This window comes from Haliotis asinina, chromosome 9, assembly GCF_037392515.1.
Source record: "Haliotis asinina isolate JCU_RB_2024 chromosome 9, JCU_Hal_asi_v2, whole genome shotgun sequence".
NCBI classification, from domain to species: Eukaryota; Metazoa; Mollusca; class Gastropoda; order Lepetellida; family Haliotidae; genus Haliotis; species Haliotis asinina.
In genome coordinates, this window is record NC_090288.1 from 59669610 (window position 1) to 59695496 (window position 25887).

Consider the following 25887-nt stretch of genomic DNA (forward strand, 5'->3'; position numbering starts at 1 on the left):
CATTCCTATGGATGAAGCCGGCAAAGGTCAAAGGATATTCACCTGAATCCGCCTATGAATACGCGGATTAGACCAAGGAAGTGCTCTTCTGAAAGTGAAGACGTACTGAAAAAAAACACTCCAAATGCACCAAACAGCGGAGAAGGCTCACATGGAGTTGCTCCAACCACGATTGTTATTTCACGAATACACCGAAGTACAACGTGACATAGCCATACACGGCATACATGCCAGAAGACGGCAAAGGCGAAGGGCATACGCGCACAAATGCTTCTGGGAACGTCCACAGCTGAGGGTGGAACGAATAATTCGTCTTGGAAAATATGACATGGAAGAGCACCCTTTCAAAGACATGCAGTCCTTCTTCAAATACCTCGGGTCCCACCTGACCTTTATGAAGAGCTGCTCACGGTCTTGGCTCCCCGACTGACAAAGAAGGACAACTTCAGAAGTGCACTCTCCGCTGGTCAACTCTGGCCTACAACTTGAGGGTATCTCACCACACCATCGTAAGCTTCCGACTCATTGATCAATACAAAGACGAATTCGTACAGTGTTCACACACAGAGCAGGAATAGAGATCAGTCAGCTGGGTGTTCCAAGATAAACGGACCCTACTTCAGGCCATGGCAGCCCTGGATGGGAACTACGTCGTCATTCGAGAACCACTATGAAGTCAAAGCCTGTACCATGACTTCAGCTCTGTCCAAACTGTCGTTCATCAGTTGCCGAATCTTCATCTTGGCGTCCCGGTACACAAGTTTGGGCAGATACTTGAGGATATCTCCCACCCAGCTGATGAATGTCACCCCGTCTGACTGGTCGGCTGACAGAACCTCTTGTCTCTGCGTCACCAGCTGCTCCATTGTCGATAGTATCCTATCAGGGCTATCTTCAAGGCTGTACATGATTCGGATCCACCATACTTGTGTTTCCCACTGCTGCCCTGAGTGAATGTTCGTGTGAATGCCGGTGTCACAGGTGTTGTACAGACAGTGGTGGTGGGCGTTGGGTGTTCAGCTGCTGGCATCTCTATCGCTGGCTTCTTGCTAAGAGCAGTGGCTACATCAGTTTCAACAACAGGAGCAACATCTAATTCTGCATTAATGGCATGTTCATCAGGAGAAGGTTCTGAAGCTTGTGGGGGTTCTGGTGGGTGTGATATCCCTCTCTTTGTACCCTTCTTCCTGGCTCTTGGTATAGTGACTTGCAGCAGAGAATGATGACAGTCAGCCACGCCAGTATACCAGGAGCAATTATTCCGCAAGTGTTGCGTACTTTCCTATAGGCTTCGCAAACGTTCATTGTGTTCAACGACAATTCTGTAATCGTACGTTAACGTTCCGTGAACATTCCTCCTCGTGCCTTGAAACGTTCGTAATTCTTCCGCGGTGTTCCGTGAGTATTCGGTGCCTTTCGTGTGTGAGCGAGAATATTGCGTTTTCATCCGTGAATATACCGCAATTATTCCGTGACCGAATTACTTCACACGGAAAGGGAAGGAAGATTAGCGGAAGACTTGCGATATGTGCGCTCATATAAGGAATGAATGCGAAAAAACTCGCAGAAAGGGGGAAATACATAGTCTACGGATTGACCTTTGACCCCGCGGCACATCGACGGATTTTTTTTCCGTGAACGTTCCTTTGAACATTTTCAACTGATTTTTTTTCTATATCTATATTACATAATGTCTGTACGTGTATCTCACGGACTGTTGATACTGTGTTACAATAACCTCATGTCTGGGGTACAAGTGTATTGTCCATACATAGAAAACAAATAATCACTGATTGCATTGTCAAAATTTAATAAAACATAAATAAAAAACAAGCATGCTCAAAATTTTGGCCTGTCTGAACATTACGGAAGGAAAGACGCGGAAGAATGCATGCTGGAGATTACCTATCTTCTGTTGCCAGGGGTTTGAATGCAAATGTGAGCAAGGTATGATGGCTTGCAGCTCGTTGCAACCAACCAGGTATAACACATAACCGTCCCGATACAGGAAGACCTGGAGTTACCACTGTGTGAGTGAGTGAGTGAGTGAGTTAGTTGAGTTTTGCACTCAGCAATATTCCAGCTATATGGAGTAACCACTGAAGCCCAAGATCGGTACATACGGACACTACAATTTGCGTGATCGTACTGCCACGGGTGAGAGCACTGGGTGCCTAGAAGGAGATTGTTCCGAGAGGTAGGACACCCGACGTCGGGGTCGTGCTACGTCGTCACCATCGCGCTCAACGTCTCCGTTATCTAAAGGTATCCACTTGGTTGTATAGACATCACCTCCTAAGCTGGTGTAAAGGACAAGGTATGATAAGGGTGGTTTTTGGCCCACTAACAGAATTGGCTGAAAACATGTTATTTGTTTAGAGACAAGTTAGCTTTGCATAAAAATGCTATATTTTATATGTTCTGAGGTGTAATTTTTCTGCAGAGGGGCCCAAAATGGGTTTTATCAGTTCCCGTGAAAAATAACAAGAAGTCTGAAATATCAGTATGCCATAATGGCTTATTTACAACTGTTATTTTATTTACATACAAATTACAGCAGTTTTATGACAGGTAGTCATGTTGAAAAACATGTCAAAGTCAGTCATAATGTTTTAACTTCAAGGGACCCAATTAGGGTTGCAAAACATTGTTAATTCAATTACTTGTCAATTGTGTCCCCAAAACTCAGTCATTATCCACAGCATTCTTTGCAAATGTAATCCATGGGTCCATTGTACAACATGTAAGCATGATAACAATCATGTTGCACTAAGAATCACAGGGGCCTGTTTTGGGTGAAGCTTCGTTTTGGGCACAGCTTCATTCTAACTAGTAAGTGTTACAAGTCAGCATTTACTACCAGTTTTAGCAAATATACAGTTAACATCTCAATCATCATATGTTATTACAATAGCCAACCATGTTGCACTAAAAAGCACAGGTCTTGACCTCAAAGGAGCCCATTTTGGGTGAAATGTCAATGTCAGTGCAGGTTCATATTAACACCACGCACATGTTAAAGTCAGTATTCAAAAGACTTCACAGAGTAATTATTCACTACTTATCCACTTTAAAGATATAAAACATCCACTATTACTCTTCATTCACACAGTCATCAATCTCAGTATCTGATTCACTCTCAAGAACTGCAGTATTCAAAAGTGTATAAACCTAAAGTAGATCAAAATGTATAAAATATGAATTTAAAATATTGGGAACAACGGCAACTAGACTGACTTGAAAAGGCAAATGGTCAGTGTCTTAACAAAAGATTCACATGATGTTAATTAAAGCTTGTTTCACAAGTGTTGTAACATAGATTACCAAACTTAAGAAAAAAATTACAATATTTGGATTTGATGTGAAACAGTTTAGTTAAACATTGTAGTCTTGATAAACAAACTTTGAAAAAAAGAAAGAAGAGTTACATGGATTTGAACCTGCATGTCTGATAGCAAAAGAAACCTCCCGTCCACTATTGCAACCATTAGGCTACATATTCCTTTGCCTCTCCCTGTGAATTTAAGCTTATATATTACACTTAACAACTATGTATGACTTGACGTCTTCTTGTGTTCATCACCTGCTAGACCTTGATACAATGTTCTTATTCTAGCTAAAACATCCTTTTCATACAGTTAAGTGTAGTCATTTTGGTTAAATGAAATCTAATATGTCATTGGAAACATCAAGGTACATAAGTTCTTGGAAAATGCATATGTTTATACATGGCAATCCTGTTGAATGACAGTGTTATTTTGACAGTGACAGGTGACTCAAAGGTGTTTGATACACAGATGATAGAAAAACTATGATCAAATTCTTACATAATAACAAAGATTTTCACCTTTACAGTACTACTTGATCATATTTTGAAAATCTTCAGACATCTTCTTACTTTTCTAGCAGAGACCAACAACCAAACACCAATGTTTACATCTCATAAATCTGCCTTGTGGGTGCCTTATGATATTGAAAATTTTAATAACGATGTTTGACATGTGTATTTTAGAGCACAAAACCATTCAAAATATAATGTATCATGGCACAGATGTGTAAATGTGATGGATTGTTTTTAAAGATGTTAGTTTATGTCAATGTTTATTTTTTGAGATGTTGTATGGGGCAATTTCATAAACCGAAAAAATGTACTTTTTTAAAATTTTGATAATCATGACATGTTATGATTACACGATGCCATTTAGAAAGTGGTCAAATGCAACATATGTCATATTTGGGATTTCACTTTCTTAGTAAAGTACAAATTCTAGTACTTTTTTCGGTTGAGTCCCATCCGGGATTCGAACCCGCACCCTCAGAGTCAGAGTCCACAAAATGAAAGTCGGACAACTGGTAGTCTAGATTGCGTACTTTGTGTACCCCTCTGATAAGTGTAAATATGATTACACGATGCCATTTAGAAAGTGGTCAAATGCAACATATGTCATATTTGGGATTTCACTTTCTTAGTAAAGTACAAATTCTAGTACTTTTTTCGGTTGAGTCCCATCCGGGATTCGAACCCGCACCCTCAGAGTCAGAGTCCACAAAATGAAAGTCGGACAACTGGTAGTCTAGATTGCGTACTTTGTGTACCCCTCTGATAAGTGTAAATATGATTACACGATGCCATTTAGAAAGTGGTCAAATGCAACATATGCAACATATAATAGCTTTCGGCCGTGGGAGCCGTGGGAGCCGTGCCAATTTACACTTATCAGAGGGGTACACAAAGTACGCAATCTAGACTACCAGTTGTCCGACTTTCATTTTGTGGAAGTCGCGGTGGCTGAGCAGGCTAGGCGGCTGACTTTGTGTGCTGGCGATTAGGTGCCTGACTCTGAGGGTGCGGGTTCGAATCCCGGATGGGACTCAACCGAAAAAAGTACTAGAATTTGTACTTTACTAAGAAAGTGAAATCCCAAATATGACATATCATGACATGTTGTGGGCCAATAAGGGCCTCTATCATACCTTGTCCTTTTCATGCACTAAAGTCTATTTGTGGGCGTATTATACATGTCTGAAAATATAACATCTTCGCAACAGATTTCTCGTCCATGCGTTTCCTTTTTTGGATAGTGTAGTAAGCACTTCTCTCCAGCAACCTGTCTCCTCCACATGAAACTCTATCCATCCCACCACTACTAAACACCACTCCATCAACTCCACCCCATCACCACCTCCACCTACATCCAACTCAGTCAGCCTACACACTCTTCGAATTCACTCATATACCAGATATATACACATGACATGAGTTCTACATCACAGTCCCGCTCGCCTACAAACTATTCCACTGCCTGCGCCCTCATGGGCCAAATCCATCAACTCAGAACACCTGCATCGCCTCCTTGCTGAGAATAATCGACACCATGGTACAGAAAGGTTCATCATTTGTGGCTTCCTGTAGCATGTGCAAAGCCTTAAAGTCACGTGCTCATGTTTTGCGTACAACAGATCTTAGCGATGCTTTCCAAGCGCTTATGATATAGAGAAGGGGGTAATTGTTAGGCTTCAAACACCAATGACTATGAGATGTCCTCACAAGAAACGTGTTTGATCTGTTCCACATGCTCTTACCTTGAGTCTGCAAGTGTATGTGACGAGTGGCGAAGGTGGGACGGTAAACGCTCTTCTTTTCTCGGACACCGGTATTATAACTGTATGGTATGACGCATAACTAGTATATATAGTATAAATAATAAAATGGTCTCTTCAAATTTAGAGACGGGTTGTGTGAGTGAGTTGTTGAGAGAATGAGTGAGTATAGTTTTAACAACATCCCAGCAATATTACGACGGAGGACACTGGCTTCACACCTTGTACCCATGTGAGCAATCGAACCCAGGACTTAACGAGCTAAAGCTTTCGCCACTGGGCTACCCCTCATCCCGTGAAGTACAGCGAACCTGGGTATGTCAACTCTATGGCATTGTTTTATGGTTTTTACCTAAGTTGTCATAAGGACCTGTCTCTCTTTCCAACTGAGCCAACACAAAGCGACTATTTGAAATACTGAAATAGTTTGCCATCGCCCAACCTCATCCTATGCTCAGTCTCTAACTGCAGTTACGAGTTGTTGAAAACAACGCTGTATAATATGCTTGAAGTCTTGTGTTAATTCACAGTGATGTCTGCCGTGATATTGTTAAGATTACTGACATCACCGCGCCACTAACGAACACTTTTTATTTCGTATGATTGTAATAATGTCCTCCTCGGCATGTCAGCATAGAAGATCGTAAAAAGCTCGTCCTCTAATCACGTATTAAATACGATCTGGGAGCAGATGGCCTTGAATTACTGCTTTACATTAGGACAGTCTCTTTCATGCAGAAATCCAAAAATTAAACCTTGATCAATAATTTACCGTACAATTATATTTTTTCTTCTCCCGCCCAGTGTATGCTACAGAGAGATGGGCTATATTTGAAGAGGCAGATGACGTCAGAGTTCCTAACGGCCACTGGGAACATGCAAGAGCACTGTGGGGAGCCACTTGTTGACGTGAAGTACAAGATATGCTGAGATGCTACCAGGTTCGGCGAATGAGACAGCTACTTTGAAACGGATGTTCGTTCAGCTATCGGGAAATTTCGTGTTGGTTCGGACAATAAAGTTAACCTAGCAAAGCACACTAAAGAATCGATATGGGTGCATGCCTGTATGGCATGAGCAAGCTAATTTGAAAATCAAAACTCTGTGGACGGTTTTCAAAGGACCTGACTTCCAAAACGTAAATTCATAATTCAATGTTAGGAAGGCGCCTCATTTACCCCTGGTAATCTATTTGACAATCGGGCTTGGTTTCCTGAAGATAGCCATTGATCAAAATCAAGTCGATCACGTTCTCGTTTATCGTTTCAGTCTTGGCCGAAATAACCAGCACGTGTTCATGTCAGTACACGAAACATTTGAATTTTAGAAAAATAACATCCGGTCGAAGCATTAATAAGTCATTATATTCCAGATGTAGTTATGTTCATTAAATAACAGTTACTGTCATTTCGTCGGTGTGAAGGTATAATCAGTAATGATAGATTTTTCAGCCTGGGAGATAGTCCAGATGTAGCACCCATAATAGATAACAGACTTTAATAAGCGTCTTATCTGAGGTTAGGCTGCACGCCATTTGTTATTAATGCAGTTTGGAACACGACTACGTTACAAGTGGAAATAGTTCCATGAATGTTGAAGTAATGCAGTGTGAATTCCAGCTGTATATTGCCGGAGGCTTTGACAAATAGTCTACCTGTTCCTTTGATGAATACTGGTGAAATACGTAAAAAAAAGCCTTATGATGTATGAAACGTATAATTTGTTTAATGATTTCATTATTCATTAGTTTATAAAATAATAATCGATAGCGCCCAACCTTTGCCGCCATACTGTGCACGATTAGCCTAGGGGCGAGTTGATGAATTTACTCAAATGACTGTCGCTGTGCATGAGTGAGTGGTTGCATTATTAAATGAGGGGTTGAGTGGCTCTTGAAGTGGTTGAAGGGTTTAGGGAGTGGTTGAAGGAAGTGGTTTAATGGTTGGGTAGTTGAGTAAGCTTGTATTTCTTGATTTGATATATGCGTCTATAACCGAAAGCCCAATGACAATAAGCTGGAATAAACTGTATCCTACCAGACAAATTACCACAGGGAGATCACATGGACTACCAAAACAACACGGATCCACGGATCCACAGACCCACGGATCCACAAACCCGCGGACTCACGTCACCCCATGTCAAGAGCTTGAAGCATCACGTGTCTGTCACATGACAAACCATGACGGACAGGACCATATAGAGTGGCATGACGTTTGATAAAATAAATCCTAAAATAAACCAGCATGTTCACTGTGTTTCGCGAGGTAGAATATGATCATGTAAAGATCTGAGATAATCATGCTACAAGTTGTTAGGTGAGGAGTTTGCATTTTGCCTGTGCCGCAGTTTGAAGATTCCACCATTAACATCACTATTTCAAATCTGTAATACTCCTCATATGAAAAGGGTTGAATTAACCTCCATATGTGTATCACTTCTAAATGTCATTATTGAAATGGCATTATCTTTGTGTTTCACAAATTATATCTGATAGTGGCTTTTATGTCTGTATGTATGAGACGTCTATCGTCTAAAGTTAGGCATGCATGGCCCAAAGCCACACCTTTGGGCATGTCGAAAATCTATGACGTTTCTTACCCTACATAAGCTGACACATACCACCAAATGCGGTATTACACCCATCTCATGCACTCGTTCACTCATTTTTTTGTCATAATCTCCCATTCGTATTTTGAGTAATATGTGTAATGCAGTGTGCATGTGATATCTTACCCATAATCCAATATGGTCGACATGTATATACAGCAACTGTGAAGGCGTTGTATATCGCCGACAGCGCTAGGAGGAGGAAGCTCCAATTCGTGGCAAATATAAACCATTTCCATACTTTGTAGTCGTAGAAGGTGGTGGACTCGTACGTGATGTCCGCAGCGCACCAGCCCGTGATGACCACTGCTATGAGCGCCCTGTACACCACGTAGAACCGCTGTTTCACAGGCCACTGCAAGGAAAGAGAACACATACAACTGGCATCATCAGAACATTAAAATTCGTCGTCGTTGCCGCAGAGATGAAGTTGTTTTAACTCGCCACAGGCTAGGACATTGTGGATTAAAGGCATATAAAAGTTTTTCAGGTAAAGACATTTCCCCTATGTGTGAAAGCTGTAACAGGTCAAGGAACAGTTCAACACAACCTCATTGAATGTCCAGCTCATGAAAACTAACGCAAGGCTCTTAGAGACATTATGCTTAATAAAACCAAAACTATTTTTTCACTGAACGTAATACTTTGCGATAATCTAATGTATGGTTGCATACAAAGAGCTGTATTAGACTTCCTCTTTAAAACGGAAAAGTACGACGTAATTTAACTGGACAAGAATATAACTAATTGTTAAGTGTTGGGCGGATATAGGCCTTTTTAAGGCCCAAGGTCGCCCTAAAGCCATACCTACCTACCATCATCAGAACAAGGACTGTACGGTATTAACGGTAAATCGTGTATCGGAATATCGCAGTACGCCTTTCAAACGATATCTATTGCAATGTTTTCCTAAGAACAGTTTTAGTGGGTAATAAAATATGAGTGACGTTTCGCTATTATCTCTATGGTTTAAGTTAACTCTTCACAGGAGTCGGCTTTCATTCTCACCGAAGTTTTCCATTGTAATTATTTTCAAAACATCACATTTTATATACAGTGTATTTTATGAAAAGAAAATTCAATCCCTCAAAATCAGATCTAAATTCAAAATTTCTATAACCACAACCACTAAGTTTCTTTTCATGGATTTAGTGTGTAGGAAATAGGTTCTGCGTGTACAATCGATGTCAATCACTGTCAGACACTTTGGCTGGCAATACAGAATAGTACGGGTACCGGAATCGCGTTATCTTCCAATGCAGTTCAATCGCCAATACACAAGCCTATCAGGACGAAAGCAAGAGTTGTCTATGAGTAACATAAACACCACCGCTACTTCTACAACCAACACATCATGATCTACGACCGCTAATACAGTGTTCGACTAGCTGCTACGTCTACTGCTACTCGAACTAGTAATGCCAATACTAATATTATCACTACTGCTTTTGCGGTTTCTACTGAAACTACGTCTTTGGTGAATTATTTCATTACACTACAACTACACCTTCAACATCTGCTACATCTGCTACAACTACCACTACGTTTGCTGCTGATAGGTCTACCCCGTCCACTGCCACTACTACAACGGCTGCATCTGCTACCGTTTTTACGTCTACTGTTGTATGTTATTAGCAAACGTGAATGAGTGAGTTTAGTGTTACGCCGCTCTAGTCAAGCCGCAATATCACTCAGGGGAACACCAGGAATGTAGTGACACTACAACTCCTCCTACTACGCAAGTTACTACGACTACTGCTATTGTTTCTCGTGCAGGTCAGTTCTCCTACTGTAAGTGAAACAATATTCCAACACGATAGCCTTCAGCTCACCATCGTCAGTGGATGTCCTCAGAGATATCATACACACTTCATCATTTCCCTATCATCGCCTAGGGAACGGTTTATCTCTCATTGTATGCTATTACTCTGTTTAGAAGATATGTGTGCTCTCATTGTCAGCTTACAGTTTGGGCTGTGTACTCCCCAGGGAGCTGAGAACGATAACTCGACTACATACTTATCGGGGGAAAATATACCCTGAACAATGAACGGTGCCAGGCATTGGACGTGAGGGTGACAGCTGGTGTGTTTCTCTGTCAGTTTTATTGCAGCCTAATTAAATAACGCATTGTGTAAATTCTATTGCGTAAACATAGAAGATAGATACTCTCTGTGAGTTTGGAAACATTGCATGTCTGACGTAGTATTTCTTCGTCCACAGCGGAGGAAGATGGAGTATTTGAATTAACCCACTTATGTATAGGGTCTTTGATTTTCATCAGTTGTCTTCAGCAATGGGGGAGTAAGGCTTTTTTGAAGTACCCGTCCCCAAAATGGGACAACATGCATAAATGGGTTTCGAACAAAAGAAAAACGAAAACAAAATAAGCAACCTATACTTTTGTAGAAGCTGCCAATGATGGCATTTTTAGAGGATGTTGATTGTGTAGGTGTGTTCATTATGTGTGAAGTAGGCTGACTCGACCTTTGCCTTATATGGCACAGCAAGGGAAGTCAGACTTCCGTTGACGCCTATGCTATGGGTGTTTATAGGACACACGGTACTGTTCAAAGGAGCAAATCGCTCAAAGGGTGGTGATAGGTACCTTGGCATGACGCTGGATACTGCAACAAAGCACTGTGTTGTGTCCTCTGCTTTGAAGATATCTACCCAAATGGCCAGGGCTCTCGGCATGCCTAATGCGTTGTGAACATGCAATGTCTGCGGGCCTCATAAAGTCCGAACATGCAAAGACGATATGCCTTAAAACGTCTTGACATACGATGACAGTATGTCTTATAAAGTCTGGATATAAACAGTTTGCCTGATAACGTCTGGACATTCAATGAAACTATGCCTTATAACGTCTGAACGTAGACAGTTTGCCTCCTGGTAACGTCTGACAGTCAATGACACTAGGCCCTATAGCGTCTTGACATACAACGACACTAAGCCTTTTAACGTCTGAACATACACTGACATTATGCCTCATACTATCTGAACATTCAATGACAGTATGACTTATAACGTCTGGACATAGACAGTATGACTTATAACGTCTGGACATTCAATGATTGTATGCCTTACAACGTCTGGACATAGACAGTATGCCTCATAATGTCTGGACATTCAATGACAGTATGACTTATAACGTCTGGACATTCAATGACAGTTTGACTGATAACGTCTGGACATTCAATGATAGTATGCCTTATAATGTTTGTACATACAATGACACTATGCATTATAACGTCTGAACATAAGCTGACATTATGCCACATAATGTCTGGAAATTCAATGACAGTATGACATATAACGTCTGGACATACAATGACAGCTTGCCTTATAACGCCTGAACATAAGATAACAGGAGGCATTGCACGAGGCTGGCGACCATTACTTTGGTATTGCTCTATTGTCCACATCCCAGATGACAATCGGAGAGGTGGACTTAATTTACCGGCCTATTTGGAACAATATCTTCAAACCACTTCGAGGACCTGAGCAGAGTATTCGAGAAGTAGTTAAAATAAATTGCACATTTTCAGTATTTATCTTTATTTCTGCAAGACTTCTGCTATTTTTCAGATTTGGCTTTTCGAACACTAAACTGTTCTTGAAATTACCCTCAGGTCACGTGGACATTAAACTCCCAAAGTTGTAGTCTGCACCCTACCATCTCCACTATTCTTTAATTCATAATTAGACTTGTATATTCATACAGAGGACAGGTCGCAGTGTCAATATATGGCAACGGTTCTCCATATTTCATTACTGGATGTGTCTGTCAGTTCTGAAATGTTCATTTATATTATGTTAACAAAATGTACATGGAAGTGACAGGTCATTTTCATGGTGATAATAACACCCATTGTCAGTGAAACCATGACGGTTAATGAATCTCTGTCAAATATTCGCATTTCAGTTTGATATTGTCCTTGATTCATAAACATGTTCACAGTTACGTTCAAAGCCTAAACGCATTCAGCCTGTATATTTCCTGACTCTAACCCCACTCATTCCGCTAATGCTAGGCCTGGATGTGGAGAGTTACGGTGGTGAATCTGGGGACTGAACATTATAATCAGCAGTTACTTTGATTCCTCTATTCGGAACCATATTAAATGCCGTTGTAAATTTGGGAAGGGTCATCATTATGTAGCTCTTGCTTTTACAGTATAATAAACAAATCAGGGTCGAATTTTGAGATTCTTGATCAGGGGTGTTTGGCCGGGTTCTAAGACTTCGGAACCTGGGTCTACATTAATTAAATACTCTCAGTCGTAGGTAAATGCATATCACTTACAAGCACTTCACACAAGGAGAACAACAAAATTCTATGTCCAATATGGGGTTATCAATAGGTTTAATTTGAAACATTGCCAGAATTTCAAGATGTAACGTATCAGTTTTACAAACAACAACTTATGCCTGAGGCAAGTCCCCTTTTTGCCTTGTACTGGGGGTTCCCACGAATTTTCGGATAACCAACTGTCGTTGAGTAGCTGGGCCTAAGAGATGCACATACCCCACTGACTCATATCTCCTCAAGTTTGGCCTTTCAAAGTAGCCTCCTTAAGAAAATTCACATGATTTCAGATTTAGAATAGCGTAAAGAGTTCGTCTTAGCGTTAACACTGAAATTACTTTACAGTTGGACCCTAACTGTAAAACGAGATTGACAAGCCAGAGAGTATACCTTGCTTTAATCTGTAAACTAAAACACAAGAAATATATCTTAAGTATGACAGAGTTCGTTTAACTTTACTGAAGACATTTGTACTTGCGAAAAGCTGGTATTTTCGTCGTTCTATAACCTATGAGGGTCTGCATCACAGGCAATTCAGGTCAGATCTCCTGGGGCTACTTTATTCAAGGCTCTTCCATGTGATATCAAAGACTCTAAAAGTTTTGACAGTTTCAAAGCAAAACTGAAAACCCACCTTTTCTCATTATACTTCACATAATTTAACCCATCTTCATCTTTGTACATATTTTTATTTATTTCTGTAGCGCTTTGAGCATACCTAAGGGCGTGGAAAAGGCGCATTATAAATGTGCATTATTATTATTATTATTATTATTCAAGGGCTGAAACTGAATTTGTTCACGTTAATCAGCTAATGATTGGGTTTGGTTAGTATTATGTTTTACACCGCTCGCAGCAATGTCCCAGATAAATGGCGACGGTCTATAAAAACTCGAGTCTGGACCAGAAAATCAAGTGAACCAGTGAATCATGTGAACCATGAGCATTAATCTACGCAAATGGTATAAGATGACATGTGTCAAGCACGTCAGCAAGCTAGACCACTCGTTAGTCGCCTCTTACAAGAAACATGGAATGCCGAAGACCATTATTCTAACCCGTATCTTCACGGGTCCATCACCTGATAAAGACACTGCCTTCTGATAGGAAATACCAGAATGCGCAAAGGATGATATATTGACACTTACGTGGATCATAGCAAAACAACCCATTCAAACACAAAATGTGAATATACATAACGAACTTAATCTAACGCCTAGAGATTCAGTATGGCTTCCGTCGCTTGGTGTTGTGAACGTTACAAAATAACGATTTCATTCTCATGAAATAGAAGTTACACACAGTAAACTTGGAAGATTGAAATCAAGACTAAGCTGATAGTGAAGATGGATTAACAGGAACGATCTGTGAACTTTTTGTGAGTTCTTGCGTAAATCTTGATAAGCTGCTCGAGACCGGCTTACTGCTTGGGGCGGCGAGGTTACATTTCCGCTTCCACAGGCGACAGATGTAAAGTATACTACTGCATGTGGACAGTACAGTAATGTCTGTAACTACAAATAGACACATATACATGCTGTGACTGAAGTTCGTATGATTACGCATTCCCAGTGATTATATGGTGTGCGAAATATTGACAGTTCACAAACAAGAACATTGTGAGTATTTTATTCTTAATGGTATCAGACACATGTCAAGCAATTAGCTTCATGTTATGAACTATCCATGTATTGTAGCTAAATCACATTGCATGCTATGAACTATCCATATATTACAGCTCAACCACACTTCATGGTATGAACCGTCTATATATTGCAGTGAACACGGAACATCAGTATAATGAGGGAATACATGCACTGGCGTTGTATTACACAATGGTCTATACACTGGAAACTGGTCATGCAGCAAAATATGACTTTGTAATGCCCCAGTGATATTGCCTCGATGTTTTTGAATGGCGGATCAAACAATGGCAATGAATAATTTATTGTTTGTAAACTGTCGTTATGATCTGTGTAAACACATGTGTTCACAAACAGAATTAGTGGTTTTGTGTGTGGGTACCCGGTGGGATATGTCATGAACTTTCTAGCACCTCACAACAGTAATAAATCGTCAGTACACTGATATAAACACCAGCGTGTAACATGAATATTAATAAAACAAGAACATTGTGAGCGTCATGTGGTGTTGTATTCTTAATGGTATCGGACACATGTCAAGCAATTAACATCATCTGAAATTTGATACACTGTTTTGTAGTTTCCTTGTATACATCCCGACTAACACTATAAACTCATGGTAACGGTGAAAGACATCGTGTAACGCGAGCCACTTAATCAGCATCAATCAATGTACAGGGCGTTGCTATTAATAAGAATCATGTGATACATTTACACATTATGCACTTATCCGAAAGAAATTGTCAATTCATTGCATAAATTGTATGTTGCATATCTACATCTTAAAATCCTCGCAATGGAAATGTCGACGGGACTCGAGGGAAAATGTTTGCTATTACAAAAGCATTCTATACCGTAGTGCGAGGTAACCTGTTTGTAGGAGGGCTGGTGAAACGAATTTCTTTGATTGTCCTTTGGATTTTAGACAAGGCTGTATTTTGAGTCCTACCTTATTTTCATTTTTCATAAACGAATAATATAAAGTAGGTATTTCACTCGCCAACATAAATTGTCAGAAACTGTGGCGAAATTGCTTATAGTGTGAGGACTCACAGCTTTCCGCGAGTCGGGCAAGGTCTCGTAAAATAGCGACAGCGACATTTGCTTTGTGACGTCACAACTTTGAACCATTTTGACGTCATACGTCAAGGGGTATTACACTAGTGTAATATTGCCGTAAAAATATTACACTGCAGTATCTTCAACGGGTGAGTAATAATATAAGTTGTTCACTGATCACGAGGGGGCCATGGGATCATGTACCCGCGGGCTCGTGAAACATAAACAGACCTCGAGGGTACATGAGCCCATGGCCCCCGCGGGACCAGTGAACAACGTATTTATCTTACCGTGCGATTGAATTTTAATTTTTAACTGTTTGAAGCACTTCTGTTGAATGCGAGGCGAATCGCCATTTTTCAGACGACACAAAGTAAACAGATTTAGAATTATCTCCCTTCCATCCATTTTCAATCGCAAAACATCTGTAATTTCCGTGCTTGATGCATGATTCAATGCTATTCCAGATAAATAAGTACGACCATGAAGCACCAGAAGAGTTCGGACTTCCCAGCGGTGTACACTGAAATTAATACATAGCCTGTAAGCGAGGTACATTGAAAATAATAGAATAGCGCTTAGCCAACCAGAAAGCGGCATTCATGTGTGAGGTAATTTATAAGATAAAGCGTAATATTTTTAATGGTAAAGATGGTATCCATATATTTCTTGATCCTTACAGAAGTTTTCATGAAACATTTTTCAGATGATGTCGTTTTTGTGTGGAAGACTGTTCTTGATCTTCAGAGACAACTAAATATTCTACATACAAACCCAAAACAATGAAAATTAAATAGTGAATCTGCTAACACAGTGTGATCTTTAGGAAAGGTGGTCCAACAGTGCTGAAAGAAAGATGGCTGTTTGACTGCAAGCTAGTCAATGTATGGGATCATTATTAATATTTAGAAATATGGCTTTCACACACAATGAACTTGAAAACATTTGTGAAAAACATACCGTTGTGCGAGCAATGCTTTGTGATATATGTGTCATTTCTGTTCTCCCCAAGTTGGAACCAATCTCCTCTTATATATTCTTTAAACGTTTTGATACCAGATACATGAAGTGAAACCAATTGTAACATCGCTCCGAAATGTATTTTAGCATTCAGTGTATTAGTTAAGTATTAGTATGCACAAAATTCCCCTTTTGGGATCCTCTACACCAAATTGTATGGTTTACGGTGAATGCAATAGACGCCTATTATATACTCGACAATAGTTAGGGAAAAAAGTAAATTTTGAAATTATGAATACCGACATATTTAATCATTTACACACTAATGAAATATCAATCACGAAAATAACAATATCCCTAACTTAGTTTGTCCTGTATATATTTATTCCCAATTTAGATGTTAAACACTGGTTTAAAGTTCTTCATATGCACGAAGAACGTCTCCCGGGAATAGGTTAACATGAATTTACACTTAGATAATATAGGGGAAAATACATGTAAATCATGTATGGGAAATCCTCTCTTTTTCCCCATGGTTTTGGCTTTATATGGTTATGTTAGTCAGTTGGAAGTGTAGACATGTTTCTTACCAAGTTTAGAAACCGGTCTGTTAATATGTTCTAAGAGGAATGACATTCTGCTGTTCACAGTACACCGTAGTTAATGTACCGTCGAGAATAAATGAGCTCATCACGTTTATGTTTGCACATGAATGTCAACTTTTAGGATGTTCCCATACTTTTTGTTTGTAGTATATATCAACGATTAATTGGTACGGATGCCATCGACAAAGAATGATTCCTGAATCTCATATATTAAATCTTTACTATACATTAAACATGCACTAGCCGATAGAAACGAACTGTTTCAAGAAAGTGAATATTCCTGTGTAAAACAGTATGATATGTAAGAGGGGCTATCAAAACGTTTTGACCCTAACATACTTGTGGTATGTGCTTGATACCACTATGGAAGAATGTGGATCCTAGAGTCCTACCTCACCACCCGTATTCTCCAGACCTGGCACCAAGAGACAACCAGCTGTTACCTGCTGTGATGAAGCACCTGTGTGACGTGTGACTCGGGGATGATCATGAACTCACCACAGCTGTGGAGACGTGGCTACATGACCAAGCAAAGAACCATGGACAAGACATAAATGCCTGGCACACAAGATGACCTGGTGATCGACTTACAAGGCGATTATGTTGAGAAATAAATGGGGATTGCATCGATGTTATTCCTCTAAATATTTTAGGCTCAAAACGTTTTGAAAGTCCAGCGCATGTATAACACTCTCGGTCGGAGGCCTTTGACTTCGACTGACTGACTGATTGTCATTGTTTACAAAGTGTGTCGCGGTTAATACAAAACACACACGTATGAAAGGAAAAGGAACCACATTCACTGAGCTGAGTATTGAATCAACTGGTCTGTTTTACCATGGTTAACAATAATCGTTATTGAGAACAGGTGGGAAGTACATTTACGCGGATCACTGCTTAATCAATAAGTATCTCAAAGCTGAATGATATCTCTTCACATGTTATTCACTTAGCTTAATTGTACCGAGATGAACCTTATAAAGGAAACAGCAACTGCCGGCCAGCCGTGGTATTTCACTTTCTGTATACACTGACAAAGATGTGACACATGTTTTATCTCGTATTCAACTATATGATACACTGACGTAATAGTGATCTGGCCAGGCTCGAGTCGAGTATATAGAGGTCGTATAAAGAATCACCCATCAGTGGGTAAACAGTTCCCATGCATTCATTTATCAATCATCCATAATTGATACGAGAATATGAACACAGACAAAGCCGGTCAGAATATAGCCATGCGTATTGTGGACATTTTAAGAAACATTAGCTCGTTATTAAATTCCGGTGCAGGTATCGATGGCTGTACCTTATGACTGCCTCATTATTACTGGATAGGCAGAGGTCCCAGGTACTTTCTCAATATGTCCGTCATCTCCATCTGTGTATTTCTCGAAAGCAGTCTAGCTTTGGTACACGAGACGAGTCGATGCAAATAAACACTTTAAATGATTTCATGGTGTTGCTATGTAACCAAACATATTTTATAGATGGTACTTGTTGCTGTCCTGCCTGGTACGCGGAGCGAATAAAATGCGGTTTGGGCGGCTCCTAGACAGTAGACTGTGACACGTTAGTTGAGTGAGGTAGTACTTACTGCCCGACATATTTAGTCAAGACGGATACAAGCAATGTGTTGGCGTCATGTTAGCTCAGTGGGTTAGTACTAAACACCCGACTTACTTAGTCCGACCAAAACAGGCACAGCGACTCGTTCGGTGAGTGAGTTACCACTAACCATATTGTATTTAAAGTCTGGACGAATACACGTCGCAGCATTCATAAACACCATACTCACGTTAATGCACTGTATACTTTCACTATTTTTTAATCCTTCGTTTCTAATCTCCTACCTAAATAGACACGCTTGTAGTAGGAGATCGTTTATCCCAGGACAGTTACGTTGCTATATACGGTCAGTGGCCTGGCGACCAACACAAGTGTTCTAAGCCTAGAATATCTAGCAAGTTGCATGACTGTGACAGCGACGTAATATTCACCCGCTTATAGACACAGACCCTCACAACCACTATATTTGAATGGCGACCATTCGTAAAACGACGTATACGATGACCCCACACCACTGCTATAGATACAGGGCCCATATTGTCGAAACTTTCGTTGTTCCGCGAATGCTTATCTTCGATCGTAGCCAATGTGTTAAGAATGAGCATAAGAAGTTCGTAAGACTACGAACGTTTCGAGAGTAGCTAGTCTGGAGTGTAATGTGCAGGCACAAAACGAGTTTACCTACGGTAAATATCTTCACAAGAAAACCCGAAATTAACTTCAACAGCTGTCTAAAGTTACAGACAGAAGAGCTGACGGCCACCAGCCAGGAGATGCGGCGGTCGTATTCAACTCTCATTTTGATTGCCATGTCAATATCAGCGATTGAAATCCGATGATGGAATCACTTTAAGTTTCGTATTCGCAAACCTAACATATTTTTTCCGATGGCGTGCCCGTGGGTGTTTTATTTTATGCTTAATCAGCAATTTTAAAACAGACATCTTTACATTCTGACGTTGATCTTCATAGACATGCATTATTTTGTCCATTTTTGTTACAATTGCCTTGCTAAAAAATAATGTGACCGCGTTCATTATAGACACATAATCATTTAAGTGGTTACGCGCAGCCGTGAGAGGCGAGCTCTGTCGATATAGTATTATGATAGGCCATTAAACCCCTACACCGGAACGCCTAGTAGAGCAGGTAAAAGGACTGACGGCAGCCTACCTCTGTCTAATTGAACAGGCCCGTCAATCGACAAAGTAAACATATGATCGGAATGTAGTATACTCATGATGGGGATTTATATGGATAAGGCATTAGAAAACTGATACTGTAAAAGGAAATGCAAAACTGAAAACCATTTGAAAGTATATTTTTTAAAACCTTGCTATTGGCCTTTCACGTGCACGTGTTATGACTTAAAACAGAATTAATCATACACAATGTCAAATTGTACATTTTTGGCAATAACGTGTATTTAAGATCAATATCTGCAGAACATTTTTCTGTTTTATGTCTGAACGTGTTTGTGTTGAGGTTCTTGGGAGGCATTTAGTGTTGTGTAGAATAATGGGGCGGCGGTGGTGCGGTAGCCCGGTGCTTAAAGCGTCTGCTCGTCGCGCCTAAGGACCGGTTCGATTCATTCCAGTACAATGTGTGAAGTCCATTTCCGATGTCCCCGCCGTGATTATGCTAGAATATTGCTATAAGCGGCTTAAAACCCAACACATTCACTAACAAACTGTGTAGGGTGAGGCTGTCGCCGGTTTTGGATCTGCTAATCGTTTTTCGAATCCAAGGTTTTGCTCGGACTTGAACCTCGATCAAGCAGCAAGACACATCAGACTTTCGGATCATACCGTTTGTACTGTGTTACCGGCGTCAGTTTTCGCGGACACGTCCCATCCATAAAATGATTCTTGTAATAAACTACCCTTAATCAGTCTACTTAATTCGAAATCATTAGAGATATAGCGGCAATTGATTCCCAGCGCCTCCTCTCTACCAGAGGAGCAGCACACCGTGGTTGGACAGTATATTTCAATACTTCCTGGCCACAGATTTCCCCGAACGCTATAAGTAAACCCCTGTCCGATTCCCTGTTGAGATTTACGGATCAACTTCTACTGGTGTCACCAGGTTTCACTGGCGAGGTAGTTATACGACCGTTTAATTACTGGTGAATGGAATTTCTGACCCTTTCATAAGCGAGTGGCTCCTCTGGGAAATATGCTTAAATTGAGTCTCTGAATGATAAAATGGGTCTGATGGCTGACACAGGGCAATGGTCAGTCTCAGGCTAGACGAAACGTCCATCCCGAAACATCAGACGCTAATCAATAGGTCAGTCCCTTGGTTAATAGAACGGAAACGATCAATTTTGTTTATTAAGAAATACGTGGATTGGTGTGATGTTGACTCGTCTGGCGGAAGGGAGTTCGGTATGATATGTTCACAGACAGAAGCCGACTGTATGCAGTGACGAGTAATCACAGAGATCGATGAGCGGTCGCCACCAACATGACAGGCTCTTTATTTGTCTGACATAGGAATGTCAGTCTGGAACCAGCTCAAAAACTAAATCATAGACCGATGACGACTTTTGTCACTAATGAAACTGAGTTGAGGTGAAACAGATTTTATCGTCCCGTCAGAGTAGATTTCCTTAACATCAACATGCATGCGGAAGTGACTTTTGGTTCTACATGGGTTTTTATTTTGCTAGCCGAATGAAATATCATGCCTCATTCTTAACTGCATCCATGCACAAAGTATATTGACTTCGAACCGAATGAGCCTGTCAGTCAGGGAAACACGTAGCTTTTCCTTAACGACGTTTGATCTGCTTGTTACAACTACTATACCACGTTAGCATTTTGTTGTAATAAAACGATAGAGGAGTTACATCAGCATCTTAAGACCCTGGGTAGAAGGTAGACGGATCCGTCTGATGATAAAGACACAATTTTGCTAAATCAATATTCAACAGAAGCGTCAGATAACATTAATCAATAAGTGTGGTCATGCAGCATACAGTGATCAGAACTCCATTTCCATGGAGCCAGTATAGCTTTATGTCCCAGGGACTCCTTTCACAAAGCACTAAGGTGATCGTAAGTCACTAAGGTACCCTTAGTGCAATGCTAAAGAATGGGAGTTAAGGTTAACCGTAGTAAAGGTTGGTTCGTGAATGAAGACACATGTCCGGCGTGCACGAAGTCATCTCAGCGACACACCCCTGTAAGTCTTTATTAAAATACGGGCCAATAAGTCCATAGGGGTACATATCCAGAATTTTTTTGCAGTCCGCAGGTACTGACAAGACGAACAAGGACACATTTTCATGAGGGCAAATTGTCATCATTTATATAATCGTCCCTGACGGGATATTGTTTCAATGAATACATTCGAGATAGTTCGTGATTCGGACGGCTATGACGGGATATTTTTCAATGAATACATTCGAGATAGTTCGTGATTCCGACGGCCTTGACGGGATATTGTTTCAATGAATGCATTCGAGATAGTTCGTGATTCCGACGGCCATGACGGGATATTGTTTCAATGAATACATTCGAGATAGTTCGTGATTCCGACGGCCTTGACGGGATATTGTTTCAATGAATACATTCGAGATAGTTCGTGATTCCGACGGCTATGACGGGATATTGTTTCAATGAATACATTCGAGATAGTTCGTGATTCCGACGGCCATGACGGGATATTGTTTCAATGAATACATTCGAGATAGTTCGTGATTCCGACGGCCATGACGGGATATTGTTTCAATGAATACATTCGAGATAGTTCGTGATTCTGACGGCCATGACGGAATATTTTTTCAATGAATACTGTCATGTACATGTCTATATCCAAACGGGATGAGGCATAGAGCTGTGCAGCTGTGCATGCGGTGTTTACGGTCGATAGTTTCCATGTACATGGTTTGTTCAGTAAGCATACGTTTAACCTTCGACATCTGTTAATCATGTACACATGGTATCTATGAACCCTGGGCATAAACGCCTGGGTGAGGCTAGGTGGTCTCGCGATTATGAATAACGCGGTCAATCGGTATTATGGCAATAATTGTTTCCGAACTAGCTTAATAATGAATCATTATTTTATTACCATCTTTTACAATAGTGGCATTTACACCATGGCAATACCTCTCCCACTGTGTGTTTATGCGACTTATCGACTAACACTTGCAAGCACCTGTTACACTAGGTATCATGGACGACGTGGTGGAGAACGGGGTTAGTGCAGCATATGTGGACACAGTACTATTATTCTCGCAGCTAGTTATTTGAAATACAGACGTGTAAATGTTAAATGTATATCAAGACTGAACTAAACACACTCAATTATATATTTGTGTTGATTGTTTAGTTATGGATATTTGTGTTGTTTGTTTTATTTGGTGATCATAATTCTTATGTACTTTAACACGAGTGAGTGAGAGGTTGATTTTACTCAGCCTTAAAAGGTATTGGAGTTATTTGACGGCTTGGGATCTGGATGAAAGCTTTAGATATGCAGGTACTTTGAGTTTTTGATTTAGTTAGCAACTACGGATGTCGTTTCTTGTCTGTGTCACAGAGCACGAATATTTTTCTCTGTCTGCTAGCATCCAGACTGGAGTAAGTCTAGATATCCAGGCTTGGTTCCCAGCTCACCGGGCTCCTTTTGAATTAAACTCTAGTTTTTTGTTTCTCTCGGGGTTGTACACTTTCAGATATTAAGTGTACGTTTGTGATGGGCTGACACACATATGTTCTTAGTCTAGATGAATCTTGGATCAATAATTCTGACCAAACTAAAAAGTCAACCATTCTGAAATTTCACAGATATTCGATTACAGTAAGCATACACAGGACAATGAACCGTCTTGTTTCGACCTTGACATACCAAATTTTCTACACGGTACTTTACTTCCGGTAGACACTACCATTATATGCGACACATGTATATCCGGGTTTGCTATTAATCAGTTTGTATATATGAGCGTGTATAAATTATGCCTCTGTGTGTGTATAGTCATCTTCTTGAGCGTGGAAATGTCACACGTCAATTTTCTCTTTCGCTGTCCATTTATACAGTTTCCCGTTTCTGCGGAATTAGGGCAAACGAGATGTCATAAAATCTCGTACACTACGTGTAACTGTACACCTCTACATTAGATTGCTTGGATGTATTGGGTTACTTTGCTCATAACAACATGAAATCACTGTTAGCATTGACAGCATTATATGTTATTCACGCATAATAAACTCCTTTCTGTAATATGTTCTACCACTCGCACAGCCAAGTCAATAGATGAAACACAATAATGCAAGCAACTCGCACATCAACCTCAATGCCTGATAATAACAGGAACACATTCTAACACAGCGGTATCCCACAAAGGCCAAGTTATCTCACGGGACATCGGTTTTGCTATTTCAAAATGCACTTGACAGTTTACGGCGCGCTACAAACACACAGCTCATCATAATCTAAGTGATTTTGCAGCGCCCTGGAGCGGTGACACTCTCACTTGGCTGGTGATTCCTGAAACAGACACTGCCTCATCGAAAACCCACACGATAAGGGCCCAGCTCTAATCAAGTTAGACTCGAGAAAAAGTTCACCGGTCAATGGTATTGACATGGCCATGAAGCTTATTTGTGTTCTGTTCTCTACGAACACATTGCCGTTAGCGCCACTCCATAAAACACAGCAATCAAACTTTACGATGTCTCCATTGATTAGTGTGTCTTGCGTTAGTGCTAACCTACTCAATATCTCCACACTATAAATTGGATCTCATTTCAACCAAGAACTGATATAGAGATTGGGAATTGAAGCATCACGCCTTTCGGGTCAGTGCATTGGGTTCCGTTTCTTTGCCATGTTTTGTAAATAAATATTTGTGTCGGTGTACTAAACTGCGTGGCGAAAGAAGGTACACCCACACTTTAATAGTAGTTAGAAATGAATGAACGAGTTTAGTTTTACGCCACTTTTAGCACTATTCCAGCTACATCACGGCGGGGATACCAGAAATGGGCTTCACGCATAGTTTCCTCCAGGGGAACAGAACTCGGGTCTTCGGCGCTGCAAGTGAGCGTCTTAATCACTATACTACCCTACCTCTAACAAATAAGAAATGGTTAGTGGAAATCAGTGTATCTGATACGTTAACGCGTGAAGATCCGAGTTAGAATTGATCGTCAGTAGCCCATGACTGTCGTAAGAGGTGACTACCGGAATCGGATGGTCATTCCCGCTGACTTGGTTGTCACATGTCATCGTATTCCAGTTGCGCTGATCGATGCTCATGCTGTTGGTCACTGGAGTGTCTGGTCCAAACTACATTATTTTCAGACCGCCGCCATATTTTTGGAATATTGCTGAGTGCGACATAAAACCAAACTCACTCACTCGCTCTAATAGCGTTAAACATATTTTGGTAAAATAGTTTTTCAAGTGAGTACTTTTTCTTCTTCGTCATTTGCTTCTGAACAGGTTTCAAATTGTTTTTCATCCTTTTGAACTACAACCTCATTATCCGGACACCCGTCTCACAGCCTCGAAAATGGACGTCATACTAGAGACCCGTTAATCTGGACACCCGTCTTACAGCCTCCAAGATGGACGTCATACTAAAGACCCGTTAATCTGGACACCCGTCTCACAGCCTCGAACATGAACGTCATACTAAAGACCCGTTAATTTGGACACCCGTCTCACATCCTCCAGCATGGACGTCATACCGAAGACCTGTTATTCCGGACACCCGTCTCAAATCCTCAAGCATGGACGTCATACTAAAGACCCGTTAACCTGGACACCCGTCTCACAGCCTCCAAGATGGACGTCATACTAAAGACCCGTTAATCTGGACACCCGTCTCACAGCCTCCAGCATGGACGTCATACTAGAGACCCGTTAGTCTGGACACCCGTCTCACAGCCTCCAAGATGGACGTCATACTAAAGACCCATTAATCTGGACACCCGTCTCACAGCCTCCAGCATGGACGTCATACCTAAGACCCGTTAATCTGGATACCCGTCTCAAAGCCTCCAAGATGGACGTCATACTAAAGACCCGTTAATCTGGACACCCGTCTCACAGCCTCCAGCATGGACGTCATACCGAAGACCCATTAATCTGGACACCCGTCTCACAGCCTCAAGCATGGACGTCATACCGAAGACCCGTTAATCTGGACATCCGTCTCACAGCCTCCAGCATGGACGTCATACCGAAGACCCGTTAACCTGGACATCCGTCTCACAGCCTCCAGCATGGAGGTTATACCGAAGACCCGTTAATCTGGACACCCGTCTCACATCCTCCAGCATGGACGTCATACTAAAGACCCGTTAATCTGGACACCCGTCTCACAGCCTTCAGCATGAACGTCATACCAAAGACCCGTTAATCTGGACATCCGTCTCACATCTTCCAAGATGGACGTCATACTTAAGACCCGTTAATCTGGACACCCGTCTCACATCCTCCACAATGAACGTCATACTAAAGACCCGTTAATCTGGACACCCGCCTTACAGCCTCCAAGATGGACGTC

At 41.0% G+C, this 25887-nt stretch overlaps 1 pseudogene; it reads right to left on the minus strand.

Moving 5' to 3' along the window:
• LOC137297135 (protein rolling stone-like) overlaps positions 1–25887 on the minus strand; it is a 45431-nt pseudogene that overhangs the window by 12545 nt on the left and 6999 nt on the right.